Here is a 20930-nt window from a genome sequence, read left to right on the forward strand (position 1 = left end):
CTCTCACAGGCGCTTTTATGGGACTATCTGATATTTGAAATAAAGTTTGTTGATGTATAAATTTTGAAAACAATTTTTTTTGAGATTTTATGGTCAATTGGAAATGTTTTCATCATTTAAAAAAGAAAATTTTGTTTTGAAAATTGGGTCGTTACACATAAGGTAAATGCAGTTATAATGCAATAATTGACGATAAATTATCAAAATAAGTTTTGAAAACAAATCTTTACTCTTTCGATGAACGATATGTTAAACCTAACTCCATTCAAACTCATGATGTTAAATAACTGGTTCTATTACTAGAATAGATGAAATAAGTAAAAATGCTAGTGTTCAATCATCTAAAAAAAGTTGTGAAAAGAGAATATTTTTACATTTTGATAGAACGAACAGTTAAACCTAAAATTCTTGGACGATGACTCAATTTCTTCTTCTATAATAATCGATGAAAAACAAGCATTGAATTTTGGGAAAAAATCCTATAAATCATTGAGATCTAGGATGAATTGTTAAAAAAATCGAATCAAATCACTCTGAATTCAAATGATACTCTCGAGCTTGCATCAAGCATGTAAAGCAATCAAGCAAAATAATCGTTTACAACAGATAAAGTTACAAAAAGACCCTTGAAGATAGAATCATGTGTGTTTTTTAATGTGATAGGCAAACAAATATTCTCAAATGTTCTCAATCCAAAAAATGTTCTCATTTGAACACACACACACACACACACACACACACACACACATATATATATATATATATATATATATATATATATATATATATATATATATATATATATATATATATATGAGTAGGATCAAATGAGAACGCCTAAAATATTAAGAACGTGAGAACAGATATAGACCATTTAAATATCTAAATCTAAGGTTATTATCAAATTGGTCATTTATGTAAAATTCTTAAACTTCTTGCATTAAAATGTAGCTTCAAAATTGTCATAAGCATATAACAGTAATTACAACTTTAGCTGATTCCTAAAAGTTCTCTCTCTCTCTCTCTCATATATTTCCTTTCATTTTTCCATCTTTCTTCCTTTCTTGTATACCTAGGGCTTCATCAACAAAACCAGATCCATCAACCATGTATAACCAGGATCAGTTCATCATCATCATCTCACATTGCAACCATTATCAAGCCTCCTCTATGGTCTAAACATTGTCGTTTACACTGTTGGTTCCCTCTTTGAATCTTAATCGATTCCAACTGCAATAGGGTTTTGTTTTCTCTTAAAAATGCAAACACAAGGGAGAGCACAAAGTGGATTCAGAGAGAGATCAAGAAGGGGGTGTAGCAGCGGTTTTAGAGGTAATTATGGTGGTGTCATGCGATATTGGGTGGTCCAACGAGCCAACAGTAGCCCTAGTGTTCGAAAGTTGTGATTATCATTCTGATACGTACATTTATTTTTCTTCGTGTTCGTGTTTCAATTTTCTAATATTATTTTGATTATAATGTTTCGTTTTTATTATATTATTTTGATTATCATCTTTATGTAAAAAGGGAAGCAAAGATGTTTAAAAATCTAAAAATGACAAAAGAAATTGAAATGTAAATTTTATCAACTTGGTGGTTTTAAACAAAACAAAGATCCAAATTTTCATTTTGCTTTCTTTTTATTATCAATACCTCCAACCAAGTTCAAACAGAAGAAGGATAAGAGTCAAAGAGGAAACATGGGCTAATTTGGGGGATCTTAAATACTACAAATAGAAGAAAGTAAAGTGCTCACATAAAAATCTAGGTAATTGTTTTTTTTACTGCAGATTTTGGTCAAAATTTTGTTTGCTTATTAATTATATTTGATGATTTCAATATTTAGAATGAGCTAAAGGCAAACCCATTTATTGTAGGGTGGTTTTACGTGTGATAATTGTTTAATGAAAAAAGAATGTTTGACTGTCTTCGTTATAATCATTTGTGATTATAAATATTATTGTCCATATGATTAGATGTCGTCGATAATAATCATTTATGATAATAACACAATATGATTTGCTACTAATAATTCATTTTAATATTTTTTTGATCATTTTATAGTAATTACATGGTATTGTCATTTTGTAGAAATTGATCAAAAAAAAGAAATTTTGGAATTTTTTTAAGTATCACTACTATTCGTTACATAAACTTGCGAGCCATTTGATTCAAATAGAAGAATGAGGTTGCGACCAATTTAAGAAAATTGTTGACACACTGATGAATTTTGTAATTTTTTCCATTGAAATGGTTTAATCATTATTGAATATAATCATGTATAAATGTAAGAAACTAGTCTTGACATATTCATTTATGAATATAAATATAAAAATATATAAACTCAATCTTTAGAACATTTATTTATTAATATAATAGTGTTTGATAATGAATTATTAGTGTATTGATTTTTTTTATTTGTTAGTATATTCATGTATGATTAGTAGTTTTTTATTCATTTTTAAATGAATTTTTTATGTCTAAATTATGTTTTATTCATTTAGGTTAATAACCATGTATTTTTATAATTACTCATACATGATTGAAAATATTTTGATTAATTATAAATTAAAAAAAAAACGATTTTTTATATGACTGAAAAATAAATAAAAATTGATTAATCATTTATTTTAGGTAAATGTAACCAATTTCTTTAAATTTTAGGAAATTATGATTTGAATATAATTTGTTTTAATTTAATTAAATATACAATTAAGAATATATTCTTGTAAAATAATTAATCCATAAGTGTTTTGCATTCTCAATATTTTTGGTGTTCTAATTTGATCATATCTCTCTCTCTCTCTCTATATATATATATATATATATATATATATATATATATATATATATATATATATATATATATATATTTGAAAAAAAAAAATAGAAATATGCGTTTACTCTATCTTATTTTTCGCAGATAGATGACGATTTTTTCTTCTACATAGTACTGTAACATTTTTTTTTTAATTTGTTTATTATAAGGATCTCTGATCTTTGATCAAAGTCATATCTATTAAGGTTTATAAATATAAATATTAAATTGGTGTCGAATGTTTTTTTGTTACTTTTTGATTGGCTTATTTTAAATGAAAGAACAGAAAGAAAAACAAGAACGGATATTGATGGTGATGGGATAATAGTTGAACATAAAGTGTGTGATAGAGATATGATCATGGCTCTGTGCCACTGTAGAAACAAAAAGAAATACAGAAACAACCAAAACAAGTCACCATCAGTCGAGTAGATTAGCGAAAGAGAACATGGCTACAGTCTAATTTGTGTATTTATATTGCATTTTTATCTATAGGAAAAAGTCAAAACCATGATAATTCTATTTACTATTTTCTTAGTTTAAGCTAAAGAGATTTTCTTCCTAAGCACACGTATAAGAATATGAAATATATTATCATAATTAAATATGAAATGCAATTATTTTGAAGACTGTTAATATATCTTACATTTAATTATACATTTAATTATGTTAATATCTTTATAATTAATGTATTTTATATTTACTTATGATAATATTTTTTATAATTAATGTTTTTTATATGTTTCCTTAAGGTACATGTTAGAAAATCCCTAATATAAAAACTAATTATTGAAATGAAATAGCTTTAATTTTCACTGATTAGTATCCGAGTAATACTCAGTAAAATCTTTTTTTTTTTTTTTTTGCTAAGAATATTGGTTTTTGACATAAACAATCTCGTATCATATCTTTTATATGCGAAAAGTCGAAAATATGATGTGGACGTTCTTTTTTTTTTTTTGTATGTTATCGGTTTAACGTATACTACAAATTTTGTTTAGATAACTAATGCTAAAAATTCATCTATCGTAATTTCACTATTTACGTCTTCTCGGTGTCGTGTCGGTTCCGTCGCGAAACTTCGACGGGTCATAACTTTTTCGTTATAACTCAGATTTCGGCGTTCTTTATCTCCCCGGAATCCTTGTTTCGACCACTACAACTTTATGTAAAGATATCTTGCTTATTGCACATTTTAATTTTGACGCTTATTTTTATTAATTATACCTTTATAATTAAGTATAAAACACATAATTCACATAATACTCAACTATTTCATCTTTATTACTTCAAAAAGAGTTACAATTGTTGACCTAGACTATTACATCATCTACCAATGCTTAGTCCTGAAACACGGGTGTTAGAATTCTCTCCACTTAGTATGATTCCGTCCCGGAATCATGTATCAACAAACAGATACGAATAGCGACTCATCATGTCACTCTCTGTTTCCCAGGTGAGATTTGGACCATTCGAATGTTTCCATCGCACAAGCACTAAGTCGACCATCTTGCGTCGCAACTTCTTCGCCTTACGGTCAATAATCGCCTCGGGCTCTTTGATTAGTCTCTTATTCTCATCCATCCTTATCTCTGAAATCAGAATTATGTTGGGAACTTCTCCCGTGAACTTCCTCAAATAACACACATGGAATGTATTATGAATACCATCTAGTTCTTCGGGTAATTCGAGCTTGTAAGCTTGGTTCCCAATCCTTTGAAGAACTTTGAACGGTCCAATAAACCGTGGACTCAACTTTCCTCGTTTCCCAAATCTTATAAGTCCTTCCATGTTGAGACTTTGAGCAAAACTGAATCCCCAACTTCGAATATCACCGGTCGCCTTTTCTTGTCAGCATAGTTCTTTTGATGATCCTGAGCTGCTAACATCCTTTCCCTGATCATTTTCAGCTTTTTAGCAGTCTGATGGACTATCTCGGGGCCCATAAACTGCTTTTCTCCGGCTTCAAGCCAAAAATACGGCGTACGACACTTTTGTCCATACAACGCTTGATAAGGAACCATCTGGATGCTCGAATTGTAACTATTGTTGTAGGAAAATTCTACCAGTGGTAAGTGTTCATCCCAGTTACCTTGGAACTATAGGGTACACGCTCTTAGCATATCCTCTAACATTTGAATAGTTCTTTCGCTTTGACCATCGGTTTGCGAATTATAAGCTGTTCTTAAACTCAATTTTGTACCTAGTTCCTCTTGTATACTCCTCCAAAACCTTGACATCAAACGATTATCACGGTCGGATACTATCGTTAAAGGAACACCGTGAAGTTTTACTACATCCTTCACATATGCATTTGCGAGCTTATCCATAGATCACTTCTCGTTGGTTGCTATGAAGTCTGCACTCTTAGTGAAACGATCCACGACCACCCAAATCATGTCATGACCACTGTTCATCCTGGGCAATTTAGTCACCAAATCCATGGTGATGTCTTCCCATTTACCCATGGGTACAGGTAAAGGTTCTAACCTCTTATATGGTTTCTGTTGTTGTGCCTTAACTCTCGCACATATCACACACTCGACCACATACTTCGCAACATCGAGCTTCATTGTCGGCTACCAGTAGTAGGGTTTCAGATCCCTATACATTTTTGTGCTGCCGGGATGAATCGAGTACATGGTCTAGTGAGCTTCTTCCATCAGAATATCTTTTATTCCTCCCGTCTTAGGTACCTAAATCCTATCTTGGAATACCTTTAATCCTTTATTATTCGTACCGAACACCAACGTTTTGCCCAAACGCTCTTCTTTTCGGTCATTTTTCTCTAAAGCTTCTTCTTGAGCTTTCTTAATACTTTCCATGATCGTTGAGACAACTTCAATTCTTAACACTCTTGGCCTTTTCCTTTCTAGGCTCACTTTGCGCCTCAAGGCATCAGCTACGACATTTTCTTTACCAGGGTCGTATAGTACCTCGCAATCGTAATCCTTAAGCAATTCTAGCCAGCATCGTTGCCTCATATTCAACTCTTTTTGATCAAAGAGACACTGAAGAATCTTATGATAAGTGAAAACTTGCACTTTGTATCGTAAAGATAATGTCTCCATATCTTTAGTGAAAATACTACCGCCGCCAACTCCAAATCATGAGTTGGGTAGTTCTTTTCGTGTTCTTTCAATTGTCTCGATGCATATTCTATCAACTTATCCCTTTGGGTCAGAACACCTCCCAACCTAACTCCGGATGCATAGTTATACACTACGAAGTCTTCAAGTCCATCGGGTAGAGAAAGAATCGGTGCTTCACATAATTTCTTCTTTAGCTTCTCAAATTCTTCTTCATGCTTCTCACTCCATGTATAAGTAGCTCCTTTATGGGTCAAAGCTGTCAATGGTGTAGCTATCGAATAAAAGTCTTGGATAAACCTTCGGCAATATCCGACTAATCCCATAAGGCTTTGGAGTATGCCATGCGTACTTGGTGTACTCTGAGGGTACTAGGACATGCCCTAGTATGCTGGGCGTACATCAATGTATGCTAGGCATACTTGCAAGATTCAGAAACCCTAGTTTTTAGGGTTTGACAAGTATTTAAGCATCCTTCAGTCCTATTTCTTCCCTATTTTTCAGCCTCCATTAGTAAAAACGTATTCTCTTGTAAACCCTAGCCTCATTCGGAGCACTTGGAAGATTTAGTGTGAGTTTTTGTGTGTTCCAAATTAAGAGGAAGGTGGTGAAGCTTGGAAGCTAGAAGCAAGCTTGGATCTGGGAGTTTTGCATCCTTCTCCATCCTTAGAGGGTATAAAGTTCAAACCTTGATTGCTAGTTCACTAGATCTTGCTTATGTGTTGATTTCATGTGCTTTTTGGTCCCAAATGTCTTATCTTGAACATGGCATGTTCTTAACGATTTGAGTTGTCCTTTCATACCCTAGGAGGTGTCCTAAGTTATAAAAATGAAGTCCCATTGGTTAGTTTTGCTCCATGCATCTTGTAGAAGATCTTAATGGGTTAAGGTCGTGAGTTAAGTTCCTAATAGGCATGTAAAGTCATAAAGTTGGAAACTTTTTGACTCTAAAGTGTATTTTAGCCATGGATCTGAAGTTGGGATGTAAGAGCTTAAGTCATTAAGCTCTTAACAAGATTTTTGGCCTTTATACACCCCGCGTACTCGGTTAATAATCCCGATAGTAGTCAATCTGTGAGGCCTCGTGTACGTCCTGCGTACCTCAAGAGTACACCTGACGTACACACCTTAAGTGGAATCGGTCAAGTTGACTCGGCTAGGTTGACTCAGTTGAATTAGTGGGTTTGACTAGCTGAATTCGACTTTAACTTTGACCAACTTTGACCTTGATGGTATTTTGGGATTTTGATGGAATTTTCCAATTGGTGGGAATAAGTTTCGATTAGAGAGCTGAGATTCGGAGTCGGGACCTCAACTGCTTCTGTGCAATTTGCGAGATGAGTTTTCTTCATTGTACTTTTTGGGTCGAAGGCACCAAGGCCGGCCCATTGGATTATTATCCAGGTTTATTGCATGTTGGTATGATGTAGTGATTTGTTAGACCTATATCCTGGTATATAGGATGATGTTTTGCTTAGGTATTTGTAAGATCTGTTTGATTGACAGATAATTGGTTATATATGTTGATCTATTATGTGTGTGTGTTGATATATTATGTGTGTTAGGTTGAGGAGGACCAATGGAGACTGAAGACCAAGAGACCCAGGTCGGATCGGATAGACTGAAGGCTCGTTACGCGGAACAGCCAGACCGAAGGCCAGGAGAAAGGTCCACATAGTTTGAGGTCCCGGTGAGGCGGTCCACTCATACTGAAGGTTCTGTGAGCGGTCTAGATAGTATGTAGGCCTACGAGGTGGTCCAATCATGATGAAGGCTCTATATGCATGTTGTTTTTTATTATTTTTATGTGTTATATTTTTGTACTATAGGGATCCCTCTAAGCGTTGTCTTATAGTTTTGGGTTATATTTTAGGTACTTCAGATGATCGCAGAAAGGCGAAGGTGTGACCGTACACATCCTCATGTTTTTACTTATGATTTTGGGAGACTCTAATGTTGAACATGTTTTGAGAATTATGTTTGTAAACAATTTGTGATATTGGTTGGTTTTAAAAAATTTAAAATTTTCATGATTTTTATGAGTGTTACAAGTTGGTAACAAAGCCTTAGTTTGAGTGAATTGGAGGAACACTCGTGTGAATACAGTCTCAAACTAAGGAAAAGATTTTTAAAAATGATTTTCAAATATGTTTTCAAAATAATCAAAGAGGATGCGATGTGTAGGACTAGTCGGAGTCAGTAAGTAGACCCCATATCACCACACCATTATTGATTTTGTAATATGTTAGAACATCATGCTAGTGATTGGTTAGGGATCTTCGGGAATTACATGATAGAATTGTCTGATTATATGATGCCTGGTAGCCTAGGGTTCTTCCTTATATGAAATTGACATCATTACTGTAGTTTCTTAGGGTATGTATCATGATTATACATAACTAAGATCTATAGCCTAAGAATGTTTGGTTTGGCCTTATTTCCTGTTCTTGTCTGATGAAGGGCTTAGGGTAGGATAAGATATTCAATTTTCTATAGGTTCCAGTGTTATCTATGATTAGCATAGATGTGTGCTTCATGGTTGGTGGAAGTTTCATGGATGATTTGTTTGAGGTCAGCCAACCAGTTTCGTGACGTTAACCTTGACGGGTTTTTAGCACTACAACATTCTTATGGTGTACGTGAAACCATAATGCTTTGGATCTAAGTTTTTCTCTATTGAACATGAAAGTACAAACTCCAAAGCAATAACCCTATGACTAGCATACAGTTTTCGAAATCTATGTATAAATTAGGGTTAGATGATTACCTCACTTGTTATGTTGTAATAACAAGAATAATCCTTGCTTAATCTTGACTCTTGAAAGTCGAGTGCCCCAAGTGTTGCACCTTTATTGGAGTCACAAACACCCAATGCAAAGAATGACTTAAAGAGAGGGATGCAAATTAGCCACCTTAGGGTTTCCGAAGCTTAAGGCCTAAATTCCTTATGGAGGGGTTCTATATACAGTTGTGGCTGCTAGGTTTTCAGGTGGAAACCCTAATTCCTTTCTTAAGCCTTAACCAGCCCATGGACCCCCTCTTTAGAGCCCTTGGACGAAATCTATAGGACCCCCTCTTATTAAGCAGCCCATGGACCCCCGTCTTATTAATCAGTTCCTTTAATCCCAAAACTAATATCAAATAAATTCATGATTAATTACTAATTAAGAATATGATCTCCAAATAATATATTAAACTTGTAATATATTAATAAAATCATTTTGAGTACCAATTTATTATCTATATAATAAATCCTGCTCTCTCTCTCTCTCTCTGTCTCTCTCTCTCTCTCTCTCTCTCTCTCTCTCTCTCTCTCTCTCCTCAAGTCATCCTGTCAAGTTGCATGAGTGAAGACAACCCAAAAGGACCATGATTATAATCAAATCAAGTACACACCAATTATAGTTATGGGCTTAGACACCTAATCCAACAGTCTCCCACTTGGATAAGTCTAATAACTATTATTGCAAGTATGGCTTCAGAATCTAATTAGCAACCGTAGCATTCAAAAGCCGCTATCAAACTCTGATCTTATCAGTAACGCATCCTTTAGATAAGAGATTAAATATTCGTCCATTCTACAAGATATCGTATGGACATGAGACATGGATTATAATCATTCTCTCTGTCCAAGGTTTTTTTCCCAACTTTTGATTTACGACGACTGACTTAGACTACAATTGAACACATCAACTTAGACCATGCTTGGCCAAGCGCTTAGGGTGTCATCACTAAATCATCGAGGGGCCCACAAATATCACTCTTTTGCCACTTTGGGTAAAAGGAACGGATAAACTTCGACACATTTGCTTATACTATTTACTCACCAAATCACGCACACCAATACATTTAATAACATCAAGTTACTGATGCGTTTACATATTATCAATGCACGACCGACTTGTAAACAACAACTCATATGTCTTCGTTTTAAGAATATAAGATATTATCATATCACAATCACTCGTGATAAAATTCTTGAAGTGATTCGGATGAGCGTGGGTTTAATCTAATACTCAAATATTATTTCAGGAGTACTCATGAATACTGCAGCATGTTTGTGCTATGTCTAAACACTTAGACAATCTACATCCGAATTCATGATAGTCTTACCTCATTACTTACTTCCATATTATGATTGACTGTGGATGTTTGAATAACCTAGTTATTCGGGAAGTAAAACATGAGAAGTGAAACAAAAGAATAACCTAATTCAATATGGTCTCAATCTTTTGACTATAAATAAAACACTTATTATTTAATCACCATATTAATTTGACCTTACTCATTGTATACTGTTTCGACAAATCAACTCAATACTTGAATTAAAACAATAGTTATCCCATGCTTCAAGCATGCACACTATGTTTATCTATGGTATTTACGTTATGAAATAGATCAATTGAACACATTTCCAATGATGCTAATTTCACAATTCCCTAATCCTTATATCAAGTGTAAGAATACCAAATTCTTGCCACTACGATAATCTTGTTAGATCTAAACTTACATGCAATGTTCCTTTTGAAATGTCAAGGCACCAAAGTCACAAAGACTTTGCCAATGATATTACAAAACATTCCACAAGAGATTTGTTACAAAACAATTCCATGGAGACGAAGTCTCACATTCAAGGTACATTCTTTAAACATCCTTCTTGCATAAAACTTTCTAACTTACACATAGATTTTTAATATCCAACTCCCATTTTGGAAACATTTCCATAATTGTCACATGACTATCCATTATAAATAGAATCCTATCAATTCAAAATTATACCAATATGGTCCATCCATTACTATACATCCAACTATCCACAAGCAACCAATCTTTGGCAAACCTTAGACTGTGTAACGACCCAAGTTTTGCAAACAAAATTTTCATTTTTGTATAATCAAACACATTTCCAACATCAAGAAATCTAGTTATACTTGTTTTCAAAACATAAGTCAAATACAACTTTTATTCCTAACATCAGAGTGTCCCATAAAAATTCCTGAGAGAGTGCACGTCGCACTATTAAGATTTTCCATTCCCCTTAGGATTTGATGTACCTGAAACAATTCCACAAACTGTAAGCTAATGCTTAGTGAGTTCCCCGGAGCATACCCCACACATACAAGCCAAATAACACATATCATATTAGCTATAAAAGCTTCCTCTACCACATATCACACATCATCTTAGCTATACATGTATCTCTACCACATATCACATATCACCTTAGCTGTAAAGTTATCTCTACCATTAGCCATAAAGGATATGTCTATCATTAGCTATAAAAGCTATCTCTACCCTTAGCCATAAAGGCTATCTCTATCGTTAGTTGTAAAAGCTATCTCTACCATAGCCCTAGAGTCTATCTCTACTGTCAGCCACAAAGGTTATCTATAACCCATATTACCACATAATCATGCCACACACCTCTATACAATGAGTATACCAACTATCATAAAATGGGCCGGCCTTGGTGCCTTAGACCCATTGATATGGTGAGAAGGCTCACCTTTTGCCTGAAGAATACGAAGGTTGCTCTCCTGACAGTCTGTAAGCACCCGAACTGAATAATAATATTAACCAATGTTAGGGCTTCACATAATCCAAGGGAAACCCAAACTCCAATTCCTTCTACAAAGGCCCAAATATTCTTCCTTTGTTAATGGGCCCAAAGTCTATGTCCAAAAACCATTGATGGGTCTCATGGCCCAATAAGGCCCACTCATAACATCCATGGCCCAAAACAGATAAACTGGACCACCATACCCAAAATACAACCTGGCCAAATGACCAATTGAGGCCCAACAGTTTAAAGGCCAAAAGCAGATCCAAGCCCATCTATGGTGCGTACGCTTAGCGTACCACCCTGGTACGCGCAACGTACTGAGTCTATAGGACTTACGCGCTGCGTATGCTAGGTTACACCTAACATACTAATAGATTAAGAACTTTCTCCATTAAGTGGTTAATACTCAATTCCCTCATGTCCAAAAGTCAAATCTAAGCTCATGAAGACGACCTAGGGCATAAAGTTGGCAACTTTATGCCTTTGCATGTCTCATATGTTCCCAACACCCCCATTAAGACCTTTTTAAGGTTCTTAACCCAGGCATGAGGTCAAAACACCCACCAAGATTACATTTTTATGTTATAAACAGACCAAAGGAGCTCAGATCTAACATTCATATCCTCTAGAGTTTCTCAACTCACAAGAGAAGATTCAAAATCAACAAAGGGGACAAAACTAGAAAACCCTAGCTAGATCTAGTGATTAAGGTGGAAAGGTGCAAGCTTTATACCTCAAGAAGCTCCTCAATGTGATCTAGATGCAGATTCTTGAAGCTCAATGTCACTCAAAGCTTCCTTGACAACTTCTCCTTTTTGAATGTCACTACAAATGGCCACCAACACCCAAATGAAGCTCAAAATGGTCTCACAAGCTCTCTCTGGAGTAGAAGGTTGTTCTAAGGCTATGGAGGCTCTCTAGGGTTTAGTCCAAGGGGCTTAAGGACATTTAAATATGCCTCCAGTCCGAAAATTATGGTTTGGTCATCCGGCACGTAAGCCCAACGTATTTCTGGTATATGTAGCCCCTTCACGATCATCCATGCATAGTACGCTAAGCGTACTCATAAGTATGCCCATGTCCATTCGGAGCCTAATTTGGAGTGTTACAACTCTCCCCCACTTGAAATAGACTTCATCCTCGAAGTCCGTGGCCATGAATAGATCGGGATAATACTCTTGCATCTCCTCATCCGGCTCCCAAGTCCATTTGGAGCCTCTCCAGTTCTGCCATTGCACCTTTACCATATTTACCTCCTTGTTCCGAAGACCATTTGTCTTCCTATATAAGATGGAAACTGACCTCTTGACATATCTTAGGCTCCCATCCACCTGAATATCATCCAACAAAATAATTCTAGACTCATCAGTGACACACTTCCGAAGCTGAGACACCTGGAAGGTGTTGTGAATCTGGCTAAGCTCCTCTGACAGATCCAAGCGATATGCCACCTTACCCACCTGGGTCGTGATCCTGAACGGTACTATGTACCGAGTTCCCAGCTTACCACTCTTCTAAAACCTGATAATCCCTTCCAGGGAGAGACTTTCAGCAACACAAAATATCCCACTTGAAACTCAAGATCTGATCACCGTCAGCAAACATAACTTTTTTGACGGCTCTGCACGACCCGCAGTCGGTTATGCAACTGCTAAATCAGCCTGAAAGTCCTGAGCACTACTTCAGTGCACCCCATGACCCGGTGCCCAACCTCGTCCCAATAAACCAGGGTCCTGCACTTCCAACCATATAACATCTCAAATGGAGCTCGGTCGATATTGGCATGATAACTATTATTGTATGAAAACTTTGCCAATGGGAGGTATGTGTTCGAACTACCTCCAAAATCCAACACGCATGCTCGAAGCATGTCCTCTAGTGTATGGATCGTCCTCTCGCTCTGGCCATCAATCTGGGGGGTGGTACGCCGTGCTAAAATGTAGCGGAGTGCCCAGTTCCTCGTGGAACTTCTTCCAGAACCTAGATGTAAACCGGACATCCCATTCAGAGACTACCGATACTGGCACCCCATGCCTAGCCACTACCTATCATATATAAATATCCTCCAACTTTTCTGCGGATATACTCTCGGAAATCAAAATGAAGTGGGCACTCTTCGTCAGTCTGTCCACGATCACCCACGTATCATCCCACCCTCTCGCCGTCCTAGGTAACTTCGTGATGAATTCCATAGTGATCTCTTTCCATTTCTACATGGGAATGGGTAATGTCTATACCTTACCATGAGGCTACTGATGCTCAGCCTTGACCTTCCTACAGGTCAAGTACCGCTCTACGAACCAGGCGATCTCCCACTTCAGGAAGGGCCACCAATAACTCGGTCTCAAGTCCATATACATTTTCATAGCCCTTGGATATATAGAGAACTTGGACTTATGTGCCTCCTCTAATATCCTCTGCCTCACTCCTCCAATCACCGGTACGCACACCCAGCCATATTGCGTCAAAAGGCCACGACTATCCTTAACAAACAAAGGATATTGTCCCCGGATTGTCACTATCTTCCAATTCTCCTTTTCACTCCCTAGAACTGGGCCTCTTTAATCATATCCAACAAAGGAAAAACCACCGCCATCCTCATGCAAATATTACCAATTGGGGACTCTGCCATCTTGCGACTCAACGCATCGGCCACAACGTTGGCCTTCCCTGGATGGTATAGGATTTCACAATCATAATCCTTCAGCACATCTAGCCACCTCATCTGTCGCATGTTGAGGTTCTGCTTATCCATCAGATACTTTAAACTCTTGTGATCAGTATAAATGGTGCACCGCACTCCATACAAATAGTGCCTCCAAATCTTGAGGGCAAAAACCACTGCCCCCAGTTTCAGGTCGTGAGTGGGGTAATTTGCCGCATAAGGCTTCAACTGCCTCAAGGCGTAAGCTATCATGTGCCCCCTCTGCATCAGAACCACACCTAACCCTGAAATCGATGCGTTACAGTACACGACCAAATAGTCTAACCCCACGGGTAGTACTAGGATCGGTGCCTCGCATAACCTCCGTCTCAAGGTATCAAAAGCCATATGTTGATTCGTACCCCACTGAATGGTCACATTCTTCTTGGTTAAGTGGGTCAATGGCACAATAATCTTGGATAAATCCTAGATAAATCTCTGATAATAGCCTTCTAAACCCAAGAAGCTACGTATCTATGATGCATTCTTTGGTACTTCCCACCGCATCACAACCTCAACCTTGGCTGGATCAACCGAAATACCCTCCTGATTGACTATATGCCCCAAAAACTGTACTTCTTGTAGCCAGAAATCACACTTGGAAAACTTTGCATAAAGATTCTCCACCCTCAGGGTCTCCAGTACCTCCCTCAAATGCTGCTCATGCTGCTCCTTAGCCTTAGAATAGACCAAGATATCATCGATAAAAACGATCACTGACCTATCCAACATCGGTCTACATACCCTATTCAAGAGATCCATGAACGTTGTTGGGGCATTGGTGAGCCCAAACGACATCACCATAAACTCATAATGCCCATACCGAGTTCTGAATGCTGCTTTCAGTATATCCTCATCTCGAATCCTCATATGATGGTACCCCGACTGTTGAGAGAAAAACTTGAGTCACAATTGACCAAACGTTAGAACAAGTGATAATGCAGAATAAAGTTTAACTCAAAGGATCATTAAAGCTCAATAATAATAGTAAGTTAGAGTTAGAAGGTTAGAAAGTTAGATCCAGAAATATAAGGAAATGTAAATGACAGCAATTATTATATCAAGTATACACGTAAGTTGACACGTAAAAAGAATTGTAGTCAATTCAAGTTAGTAAATGAGATCAAACTTAATGATGAAATCTAGAACGACTTGCTCCGAAGAGAGATCCGAATCAGTTAAGCCAATATCAAGTAGTGAGTAAGAAAAGAGTAAGATGAGAGATAAGAAGTAAGATGCGTAGAATATATGTGTATTCATTCAGAAAATGAGAACTCCTTTTATAGAGTTTTAGAAGTTACAAGGGTCCTATATGTTAAACGATGCCATGTAAGGCACACTCGATAAAGAAAAGTACATTTATAAAATAGATAAAAGAATAAGACAAAATGTTGATGAGAAAGAACTCTAGTTGCTGATCATAGCTGCGGATGAGTCTTGACTGCTGATAGATTGCCGATCAAAGATGGTTGCGGTTGATGAAGTTAAAGAGGGTCACTTTTATGTTTTAACACCGACCGAAGATCAATCTTGGAAAACCAAGATGCACCCTGCAGTTGATAAAACAAGCATAATGTACACATAAGTCATACAAATCATAAGAACAAAGAATAATAGAAAAGTACTAGCCACCACGTTTGGCGCTGCCTGAGCCTCCTCGGTGGTCAACTGAAATGCGCAGCTCTTCACCGCTGGAACATCCTCCTTAGAAGAGTGGCCATCAGTAATCCTCAATGTAGTGGGTGTAGGCACCGCCACCGCTCCTCCCCCTCCCAGCAATCTCGGACAATTGACCTGCTTATGGTCAGTCTGGTTGAAGTGAAAACAAATCAAGCTCCTCATGGGGTAGTCCCTGCTCAAGTGGCCCCGTTGGCCACATACATAGCATCCCGAGCCTATGATATGATAAGATCCACTATGCACCCTACTGCACTTGGCACACCAACTCTGACTTCCGCTTGGTGCAGAAGTCCAACTCCATTTCCTGTTCCTGGGACTTCTCTACCATCTCATTTAGGGTTTTTCACCACGTAAAGCTCACAAACTCCCGGGTATCATCCCTCAGCATGGAATGATATCTCTTCCTTTTCATATCCTCATCAGTAGCGTACTGTGGGATCAACAAAGCTCGTTTCCAAAACCTAGCGGTGATCTCTGCCACAGTCTCGGTGGTCTGCTGGAGTTCGTGGAACTCCCTCACCATCCTATGCACCTCAATGGCTAGTGCAAACTCCAAGTCAAATCACTGTACGAACTCGGCCCATGTCATCATAGCCACACCGGCTGCTCCCACCTGGCTGGTAACCTCGCCTTACTAATATCGGGCCCTGTCCCTTAGCATTAAAGAAGAAAACCCCACCTTTTTCGTATCTGGGCAAGAACTCGTATGCTGGGCGTTTTCGATATCCGCTAGCCAGCATCCGCTAACAATAGGGTCCCTGACCTCAAAAAACTCTGGCGTCCCGCACGCCTTGAACTTCCAGAATGAGGAAGTTCGGGCCCCAACCTGACCCGCAACAATCTCGACCCTGAATGCCCTGAGTCTCTCCTCGATAATCTCCATCATACCCTCCTTGACCATCCTAAAAATGACTGGTGTAGCATCAAGGATGCCCCTGGTAACCTCGGCTGCAATAAGCTCGCACAGCCTCTCATCAATGTCACCGGTAGTGTAGCCTGATCCAGCCTTGGATCCAAATCCCGATCCTGATCCCCCTGCTGCAAATCGTGTCACCACCATGCTAAACTGAAATGTTATAAATCACAATGATCAGGATTTCCATATAAGGGATTTTCCCACACCGATCCTCCTTTGAGTTATCAGATCTAACATTGGTTCAGGTACAAGTCCTACGCTTTTAGTAGTACAGGCCCAATACTACCTTCCACACCTACCTGTACCTTTCCCCAATGCTCTACCTGATAACTTCAATTCATCCCAAAACTAAAACATATCCCACATACTACCGCATACATCAAATCTCAGGCTGTCCTAAGATCTTCTCAACTCATATCAACCAGACCAATCATAACATGTTGACTTTATGCATGTAAATTATACACAAAAAAGGATCAAATAGACTTTCGAATAAAATATTCTACCCTAGGACGACAACCAAACAAGGAAGAGGAAATAATGCCAAATCAATCATTCTAAGGCTATAAGCTCCTAACCGTATACAATTTTAAAAGCATACACATAGCAAGTTCCATATGATCGTCAAACCTCAAATATCAGTATAACATGGCTAAGACATTGGGGAACTACTTACTTGGCTCAGCTGATCACACGCGTTTCACTCTCCTCTTTTCCTTTCTTTCAAAAGCTTTTTATGTTATTTTTTAGAACAGTTTTACCATTTCCTTAGTTTGAGTCCCGACACACCTGACAGTGTGCCTGAATCCCTCAAACCAAGGCTCTGATACCAATTTGTAATGACCCAAATTTTACAAAGCAAATTTTCATTTTTGAAGAATCAAACACATTTCCAACATCAAGAAATCCAGTTATACTTGTTTTCAAAACATAAGTCAAATACAAATTTTATTCCAAACATCAGAGTGTCCCATAAAAATGCCTGAGAGAGTGCACGCCACACCAAAAAGCTTTTCCATTGCCCTTGGGATCCGATGTACCTGAAATAATTTCACAAAATGTAAGCTAATGCTTAGTGAGTTCCCCAGAGCATACCCCACACATTAAAGCCACATAACATATATCATATCAGCTATAAAAGCTTCCTCTACCACATATCACATATCATCTTAGCTATACAGCCATCTCTACCACATATCATATATCACCATAGCTATAAAGTTATCTCTACCATTAGCCATAAAGGATATCTCTACCGTTCGCTATAAAAGCTATCTTTACCCTTAGCCATAAAGGCTATCTCTACCATTAGCTGTAAAAGCTATCTCTACCATAGCCCTAGAGGCCATCTCTACAGTTAGCCATAAAGGCTATCTCTATTGTACATTACCACATAATCATGCCACACACCTCTACACAATGAGTATACCAACTATTATAAAATGGGCCGACATTGGTGCCTTAGACCCATTGGTATGGTGAGAAAACTTAGCTTTTGTCTGAAGAATCCGAAGGCTGCTCTCCTGACAGTCTATAACTACCCGCACTGTATAGTAATGTTAACCAATTGTAGGGCTTAACATAATCAAATGGAAACCCAAACTCCAATTCCTTCTACAAAGGCCCAAATATTTTTCCTTTGTTAATGGGCCCAAAGTCCATGTCCAAAAACCATTAATGGGCCTTATGGCCTAATAAGGCCCAATCATAACATCCATGGCCTAAAATAGATAAATTGGCCCACCATCCCCAAAATACAACCTAGCCCAATGACCAATTGAGGCCTAACAGTTCAAAGGCCCAAAACAGATCCAAGCCCATCTGCGATGCATACGCTTAGTGTACCACCCTAGTACGCGCAGAGTACTGAGTCTCGGGAGCTTACGCACTACGTACGCTAGGTTACACCCAACATACTAACAGATTAAGCACTTTCTCCATTAAGTGCTTAATACTCAATTCGCTCACATCAAAAAGTTAGATCTAAGCTCATTAAGACGACCTAGGGCATAAAGTTGGCAACTTTATTCCTTTACATGTCTCATATGTCCCCAACACCCCCATTAAGAACGTTTTAAGGTTCTTAACCCATGCATGAGGTCAAAACACCCACCAATACTACATTTTTATGTTATAAACAGACCAAAGGACCTCAGATCTAACATTCTCATCCTCTGGAGTTGCTCAACTCATAAGAAAAGATCCAAAATCAACAAAGGGGACAAAACTAGAAAACCCTAGCTAGATCTAGTGATTAAGGTGGAATAGTATAAGCTTTATACCTCAAGAAGCTACTCAAGGTGATCTAGATGTAGATTCGTGAAGCTCAATGTCACTCCGAGCTTCCTTCATAACTTCTCCTTCTTGAATGTCACTACAAACGGCCACCAACACCCCTTCTAAGCTCAAAATGGTCCCATAATCTCTCTCTGGAGTAAAAGGACGTTCTAAGGCTCTTTAGGATCTCTAGGGTTTAGTCCAAAGGGCTTAAAGACGTTTAAATAGGCCTCAAGTCCAAAAATTAGGGTTTAGTCATCCGGCATGTACGCCCAGTGTACGTGTAGCCCCTCCGCGATCATCCATGCATAGTATGCTAAGCGTACTCTTGCACGTTTGAACTTGGTAAATTGTGATGTCTTAGATAAGACAAAGACTAACTAATACCAATTGTGTCTAGTGTTTGTCTTGATAAGAATCCACACTAACTATTGAATATTTGTTTGTCAAGAAATGTTTCTTGACAGGAGTATATTATATGTCAAGAGGTCAGTTGGAGTCTAAATGATCTTGAAACGTATCAAGAACTAATCAAGAGTAAACCTATTATTAAACACTAGTGCATGACCTGAGGTTTGTAACCTATCGTGTTGACATATCCTTGTTTATGTGTCATTCCAGTTTAGTAAACTATGCATATGAGTTCTACAAGTTCTCAATAGACTGCATAAAGGTAAGCACCTTGTTCAATGAAAGAGCATTGACAAGTATATTTGAACTACTAAATAACTTGGAAGCATTGGTGGGACCCTTGATGGCAAGAAATCAAGTATGAACAAGTTCAGTCCATGTGAGTTTGGATTTGCCACGAACATTATCTTACGATGATGGTTATGAAAAATTCACATGGATAGTAACACACACACCATAAAATCTAAGTTTCATAAGGTTCTCTCGGTCATGAAAATGATTATGAGGAAACGTTTTCATTAAGAGAGATTTTAAGGAGATAGCGATTATGTAAATTGCATTCTCAAATTCGATTATGATTACGACATCCCTCTTTATAGTTCAAATTGTTAGATTTGGCGATTAGTCTGAACGTTTGGGACTTAGTAATATAAGTTCTAGATTAGTTTAGACACACATGTGAGCTATCTAAGGAAAGGTGTATGAGTTTGAGAAGCTTAGATAAAGGCTTATCGAGGCATATCATATTAGAAAATATGAACTTTGGAATTCAATAAGTATTGTTTTCTAGAAGTTTAACTGGTTTCTGAATACTTCTCAAAGCTAGTGGGATCATAAATGTTATACTGGAATGGATATAATGATCATAATAGTGGGAGCATGATTATTATTTAAAGTGTTGCAGGTTGGCAATATTAATTCTAGAAAACAAAAATTTTCACTTTGCAAAGTTGCACGGGTTGAAAAGTTGTTTTGCTATAATTAAGGGAGATAATGTTATACTTCGTTTCAAATCTAAAAGCTTAGATCGAGAAATTTTAATCAAATTTAGTCAAGGATATATTAACTGCATTCTCAAAATTTGATTATGATTACGGCATCCCTCTTCATAGTTCGAAATGTCAGAACGTGGCAAATAGAAATATTATGCCAAATGGATGATAAAGTATCATGCTTTTATGTAAGACATTATGAATCATGTCCCATACACATCTCATATAGGATTGATTGCATATGTTGTAATATTTGACCATTCTATAATTTTCCAAATATCTAGGGCATTAAGAGGGAAAAAGGGACTAGAACCGGATTTGACTAAAATAATTAAACAACTGCAAGGACAATCTAAGGTTCGCCAAGGATTGGTTGCTTGTGAACAGTTTTAAGTATACTAATGGATGAACCATATTGACATTATTATGAATAGATAAGATTCTACTTAGAATGATTTGTCATATGGCAAATATGGAAAT

This window comes from Lactuca saligna, chromosome 7 (genome assembly GCF_052625555.1).
Source record: "Lactuca saligna cultivar CGN05327 chromosome 7, ASM5262555v1, whole genome shotgun sequence".
NCBI classification, from domain to species: Eukaryota; Viridiplantae; Streptophyta; class Magnoliopsida; order Asterales; family Asteraceae; genus Lactuca; species Lactuca saligna.